Source organism: Capsicum annuum, chromosome 12, assembly GCF_002878395.1.
Source record: "Capsicum annuum cultivar UCD-10X-F1 chromosome 12, UCD10Xv1.1, whole genome shotgun sequence".
NCBI lineage: Eukaryota > Viridiplantae > Streptophyta > Magnoliopsida > Solanales > Solanaceae > Capsicum > Capsicum annuum.
The window spans coordinates 78,927,834-78,933,839 of record NC_061122.1 but is presented as its reverse complement, the minus strand read 5'-3'; positions in this window follow the sequence as shown (position 1 = coordinate 78,933,839).

Sequence of the window (6,006 nt, the reverse complement as noted above, 5' to 3'; positions counted from 1 at the left end):
GACAAATTTCTCAGCTGAGGATTATGCTAAATTATTTATTGAGAAAATTATGAAGTTATATGGAACGCCCATTTCTATCATGTCTGACCATGATACTCAGTTCTTAGTACATTTTTGGTGGTCCCTTCAGAAAGGTTTGGGGACTAAAATGAGTCTAAGTATGGCTTTCCACCCATAGTCGGATGAGCAAGTAGAGAGGACTATTTAGAAATTAGAGGATATGCTTCCAGCTTCTGTGATTAAGTATGGTGGTATTTGGGTTGATCATTTGCCTCTGATAGAGTTTATGTATAATAATAGCTACCACTCTAGCATTGGGATGGACTCATTTAAGGCCTTGTATGGTAGGAGGTGTAGGTCTTCTATGGGTGGTTCAAGGTTGGTGAGGCATAGATGTTTGGCCCAAATTTGGTTTACCAAGACATGGAGAAGGTGAAGGTGATTTGGGATAGGCTCAAAGCCTCCCAATGTCGTAAAAATTCCTATGCAGATGTGAGGCATAGAAAGTTAGAGTTTGAGGTTGGGGATAGGGTGTTCTTGAAGGTACCATGAAGAAGGTAATGTAGTTTAGGAAGAAAGAAAAGCTCAAACCTCAGTATGTTGTCCCTTACTTGGTCTTGGAGAGGGTTGGCAATGTTGCGTATGAGTTGGAGATTCCCCTAGTTTGAGCTCAATTCACCCTATGTTCCATGTGTCTATGTTGAGAAAGTGTGGGTGAGCTATTATTGATTGTTCCTATCAAGGATATTTGTATTTTTAATTCCTTGTCTTGCGAGGAAGTCCCTATTGAAATTTTTTACTGGAAAGTTCATCGATTGCGAACGAAGGATGTAGCATCAATAAAGGTTTTATGGAGAAACCATAAGGTTGAAAAGGCTACTTGGGAAGTCAGAGAGGATATGAATCGAAGTATCTATTATTTTTTCTGCTCTAAAAAATGGTGCATAAGGTATCTGTTATTCTTAACATCTTTGTTTTCTGTCTTTATTAAAGGAAAGATTGATTTACTTAGCATCTTTGTTTTCTAACTTAGTTAAAGGTAAGAGTGGAGATGTTTGGGGTTTAATCGTGCTAGTCAATGCCTTGTCCCATCATTTGAGGATGAATGATCCAAGTGGGGGAGAATTGAAATACTCCAGATTTTGGCCCTTGGAAATCACTTGAGCTTTGAGCTCACTACCTTGATTACGAATTGACCATATGAGTCGTATGGTGTCGTGATGGGTTAGGTGACCCTAGTTGTTAGGTGTAGAGTTGATAGTGGTTGGGTTTTCTATCTTGGTTATGACTTGGTGATATGAGTTGGTAAAGATGATGATGAATCATTAGGACATATCTTAACCAAATTAGTAACTTAGCAGCTTGACTCTGTTTTGAGTACGGGTGGCTCACTAGGAGCTGTGAGGATAGGTTACAAGTAGAGAGGTAAAGTCGTAGGTTTTCCAGTGCCTGACCAATTTGGGTACTGTGTTGGTTACGACTAGACCCTACGAGTCGTAGGTTTAGGTTATGAGTGGGATCGTGAAGTCATAAGGTGGACAGTGTATAGGTGTTTAGGCATATTACTCTTCCCTCATTGGTATTTTACTTAAAGCACATGTTTTGATGTATGGCTTTCATTGTATTGTTATGGTTTTGAGATAAAGGTTGGGTTTTTTTTGAATTCTTATTGTTGATATATGTTTTCCCATGGTTTAATTATGATCTTACTTGTTTTAACTATGGTTTCGAACATTTGGGTGCATGGGTATGGTGGTTAAACTTGATAATGATAACTTTCTCTAAATTTGTAAATTTTGTAGTTATTACCCCAACCCTGTATTGTGAAACTAGTTAGTAGTTATTAGAAGGGTGGGAATTTGAATTAGGGGTACAATGGAATCCCCAAAGTGCTTGGTTTGACGTATTTCTTGAAACTAATGCATGGTATGAATGGTTAAATGGTTAAGGATGGTTTTGAAAACCTTATAGGGTATACGCCTCATGTGTTTGTTAAAATAAAAACATTGCGGGGTACACGGGAATCCCTCAAGTGATTTTAATAATGGAGTCTGCGGGGTATATGGGAATCCCCTAAGTGTTGGCTAATGACATTGCTTGCAAGCTATAGTCGGTATGATGATACCACTTAATAATGCCTTAATAATTGACTTTGGGAATTGGTGGTTTGGTTATGTGTTAAATTTTTTAATTGGGAAATAATGGGGGCTATGATAGCTAGTCGTGAAGGTGTGAATCCAAAGGATGGACACTGGAAACTCGTAATTCTTGACATGCGGGTTGGTCTTGGTGGCGAACGGTACAAGAAAATCCCAGCTATCTATGATATCTCTGATTTGGGCAGCTACATGCTATGGGGACAGTTCAGGGGTTAACACTGGAACCATATAGCCCTTGGGTGGATTTATGATGGTAAAGCTACACAATCTAGGTGAAAGTTTTAAATTGCATATTAAACCTTGTTTTCTATCCCGGCATGATATATACATACATATATATATATATATATATATATATATATATATATATATTCATGTGGTTATTTGCATTGGTTGATTTGGTTTGATTCAATAGCATTATTTTATCTTTATCCTTCAGTTACATGCTAGCTTTCACGCCCCCAACCGTCTTCAGGCGCTCTATCCCCATATGATGCAGGAATCGGCCATACTTCCACTCCTCTTGCTTAGTAACTTGGTGATTCGGGGACAACTTTTGAGCTAGACTGAAGTAATGAGATTCCATACTCTGGAAGGCTCAATTTTATGATATGGATCACTTTTTGGTCATTATTATTTCTTTGGTTTTGGTTTTGGATATGGTCGGGGCATGTCCCTACTAGATACTCTTTGGTTCTAACTAGAGGCTTTGTTCGACTACTATGTGCATGGGCGGTGTCGGTATTAGTATTAGAATTGATATTGGTATTGGCATTAGGATTGGTATTGGATGGTCATTTGGTTGTGGATGTTTGGTTTTCGTTATAGACTCATTTTAAAGTCTTCAAATTAATGTTATCTTATCTTGTTATATATTCGATATTCATTCGACATGGGGTGAAGGGTAGTCCACAATATGGTATTGGGGTTGGTCTCCGGTCCCGATTGGACTTGTGATACCCGACATGGATAGGCCCTGATTCGGGTCGTATCAACAACCCATGGGCTTGTTGGTGAAGTTTGAGTAACCAATATAGCCATGTCGTGCTGCGATGTTAAATCAAGCGTTGGGTGGGAGCCAACCCACTATTTAAGTGTTCATGTTTGTTTTACTTTTTTGTAGATAAAATAGAAAAAGGAAAGGCCTAGAATGCTGTAAAAATTGCTCACTTCATTATCTTCCAGGTAAAGGGATTTCGTGACCAACTCACGAAGGTCATAAGTGCCACGTGGGCCAGGTAAGTTGTGTATTAACTAAAAAGATCAAATTTTGACTATTTTTGGGGGAATATATGGACTTCAACCTATGAACTTACTTATAGGGTAATAAATACCACTTATACCCTCATAAGTATTAGAATACAAAGTCCATAGAGCATAGAATTTGGCCAAAAAATTAGACACACTTACGGTAGGCACATACGGACCATATATACCACATACTGCCCATATGTGGCTGTTGTAAGTGGGGCACTTTTTAGGACCAATTTTTTTTTAAATTTTTGTGACCAACTTGCCGTATAATAACCCTAAACCTACCCCCCATGCCTATTTAAGACCTTATAATCCATTTTTAGTTATACAAATTCTCAAAATTCCATTTCCATCTTAAAATTAAAACTATCCCACTTCCCTACACTTGAGAAAAGGCTAAAAGGGTACTTTTTCTTGGTACCAACTTGTCCAAACTAATAAGTACGCATTCAAGCTTTGGTTTTGCTTCACTTTTTCACAGTTCATTTTCGAATCTGCAAATAATAAAAAGCTAATATTCTTGGCTCCTAATAGTAGCATCTTGTACTAAACATAAATTAAGTAACTTGGTATGTCTATTTTTATGAAAAATATGTAGAAACCATCATGCTTGTATATAGGAGCCTTGAATAAGCCTAAAATCTTAGAGAGGGGCATTGTTCTCTAATTATACCTTAAAATCATGCCCCAAATAGAAGTTGAATTTGAAAAGATATAGGAATACCAAAAGTTTTGAATGATATTTTGTATTGAAAATTTGATTCTAGTTAAATGTGTGCATATTAACTTGTTGGGACTGAGAATAAGTTATAGGGGTGTAAAAATTGAGGATAAATTTGAAGTTTTCAAATTTAGTGTTTTTCTTCAAATATTGCAATTCCATTATTATTTGTTGGATGCCAACACATGGTTTTTTAGGTACATATGGCACCTAAGAAGAAGGTTGGACCTTCTAGGTGAATGTATGACCCTTCCAAGAGCAGTAGCTCGGAAGAGGAGTACCAGTTTGCCTGATCTAGAGTAGTCCTAACCAGAGTGACAAGGCCAGTGACTAGGGGCCAGAAGCATGATACAACTGAGGCTATTATTACGGTGAAATTAGGTGTAAAACTTGCAAAGAAATCATAGTGGGGAAAACGACAAGCTTTTACTTATCCTAGGATCTAGGCTGAGGCTATCTAGTTCATATATAGGCCGAGTATGAAGTCGGCAAGGAGATCACCACCATATTCTCCCCAGCTTGTTAAGGGTGGTGATGATGAGTATGAGGACGAGAATGATGATGGAGAGGAGGTAGAATCTGAGTTATCTCCTGCAGTAGTTAAATAGGACCCCTCAGTCTGAGGGGGCCCAAGATGAGTGTGATACAACAGATAAGGAGCAGTCATCAGCAGTACCCTAGTTTGATGAGGGTACAATAGTATAGGAGTAGTAGTAAGTCAAACCCCTGGCTGAGAAGGGTATAAACTAGGATACACACCTAGTTCCAACTCCTGATTTAGAGGCACCAACTCAACATGGTAAGACTTTCGACCCCATACATGTCTCGGAGAAACCTATTGATGAGGTGAACCTAAGATGGTGTGTAGAGGGGATTTAAATTATATTTAAGAAAGACAATTTTATTACCGAGACTGGCTGACCTAAGAGGGATATTTATGAGGATAGACCTATCGACCTATCAAGGTTGAGCAGAAAACCACAGTTGCAGGATAATTTTTAGTGTTATTAGTTGGGGCGGATGACCAAACCCCTAGGATCTACAGCTGGCCTTGGTATGAGAATTCTATGCCTCATTCATGCCACAGTAGCTCTGACTATGCCCAAATATAGGGGTATCCTGAGGCATGTTGAGCAACCTTATCTTGAGAAAACTTTTGTAAGAGAGGTTATGGTTGAATTTCAGTGGCAGCTATCTACCTAGTTCTCATTAGGCCAAAATATGTTGCTCCAGCATCTACAGTAAAGTGTGATTATAGATTGAGAGTTGCACTAGACAGATATGTTATGCATGATATCTAGTACATAAGAGGAAGGAATAAGATGTAGAGATAGATTGCCAGCTATATTTCACCTCTGGGTGATGATATCTCTTGGATCGAGGGAAAAGGAATGATTAAGAAGGCATAAGGTGTCACTAACTTTTTTTGCAAAATTTTGGTGGCCGCTTATTTGGTATATATTGTGTTTTAATATTGCGGATAATATATTAACTTGTATAGAGCTACACTAATTACGAGAATTATGGATGGATACAATATTGACTTTGCAGCTATTATCTGACATGACCTTCATGGGAGAGATTTTGGTGAGACTATTACTTTTCCATCCCCATATCTTGTCTAAAGGTTATGTTATGAGGTTGGCGTGCTAGAGGTACTAGGTGTAGATGAGAGAGTAGTTATGATGATCGTGGCATAAACTAAGTCAATGAAGGATCTGGCATACCTGGACTTTCCTAGGAGACCTCGTGCACCCACTATAGTGCATCCAGCTCCGTTTGAGGGCCTATTAGGTACTACGGAGCCTATTGATACACAAGAAAGTGATGTGGATGTTACTATAGAGTTTGAGATTAGAGAGCATAGAGCGG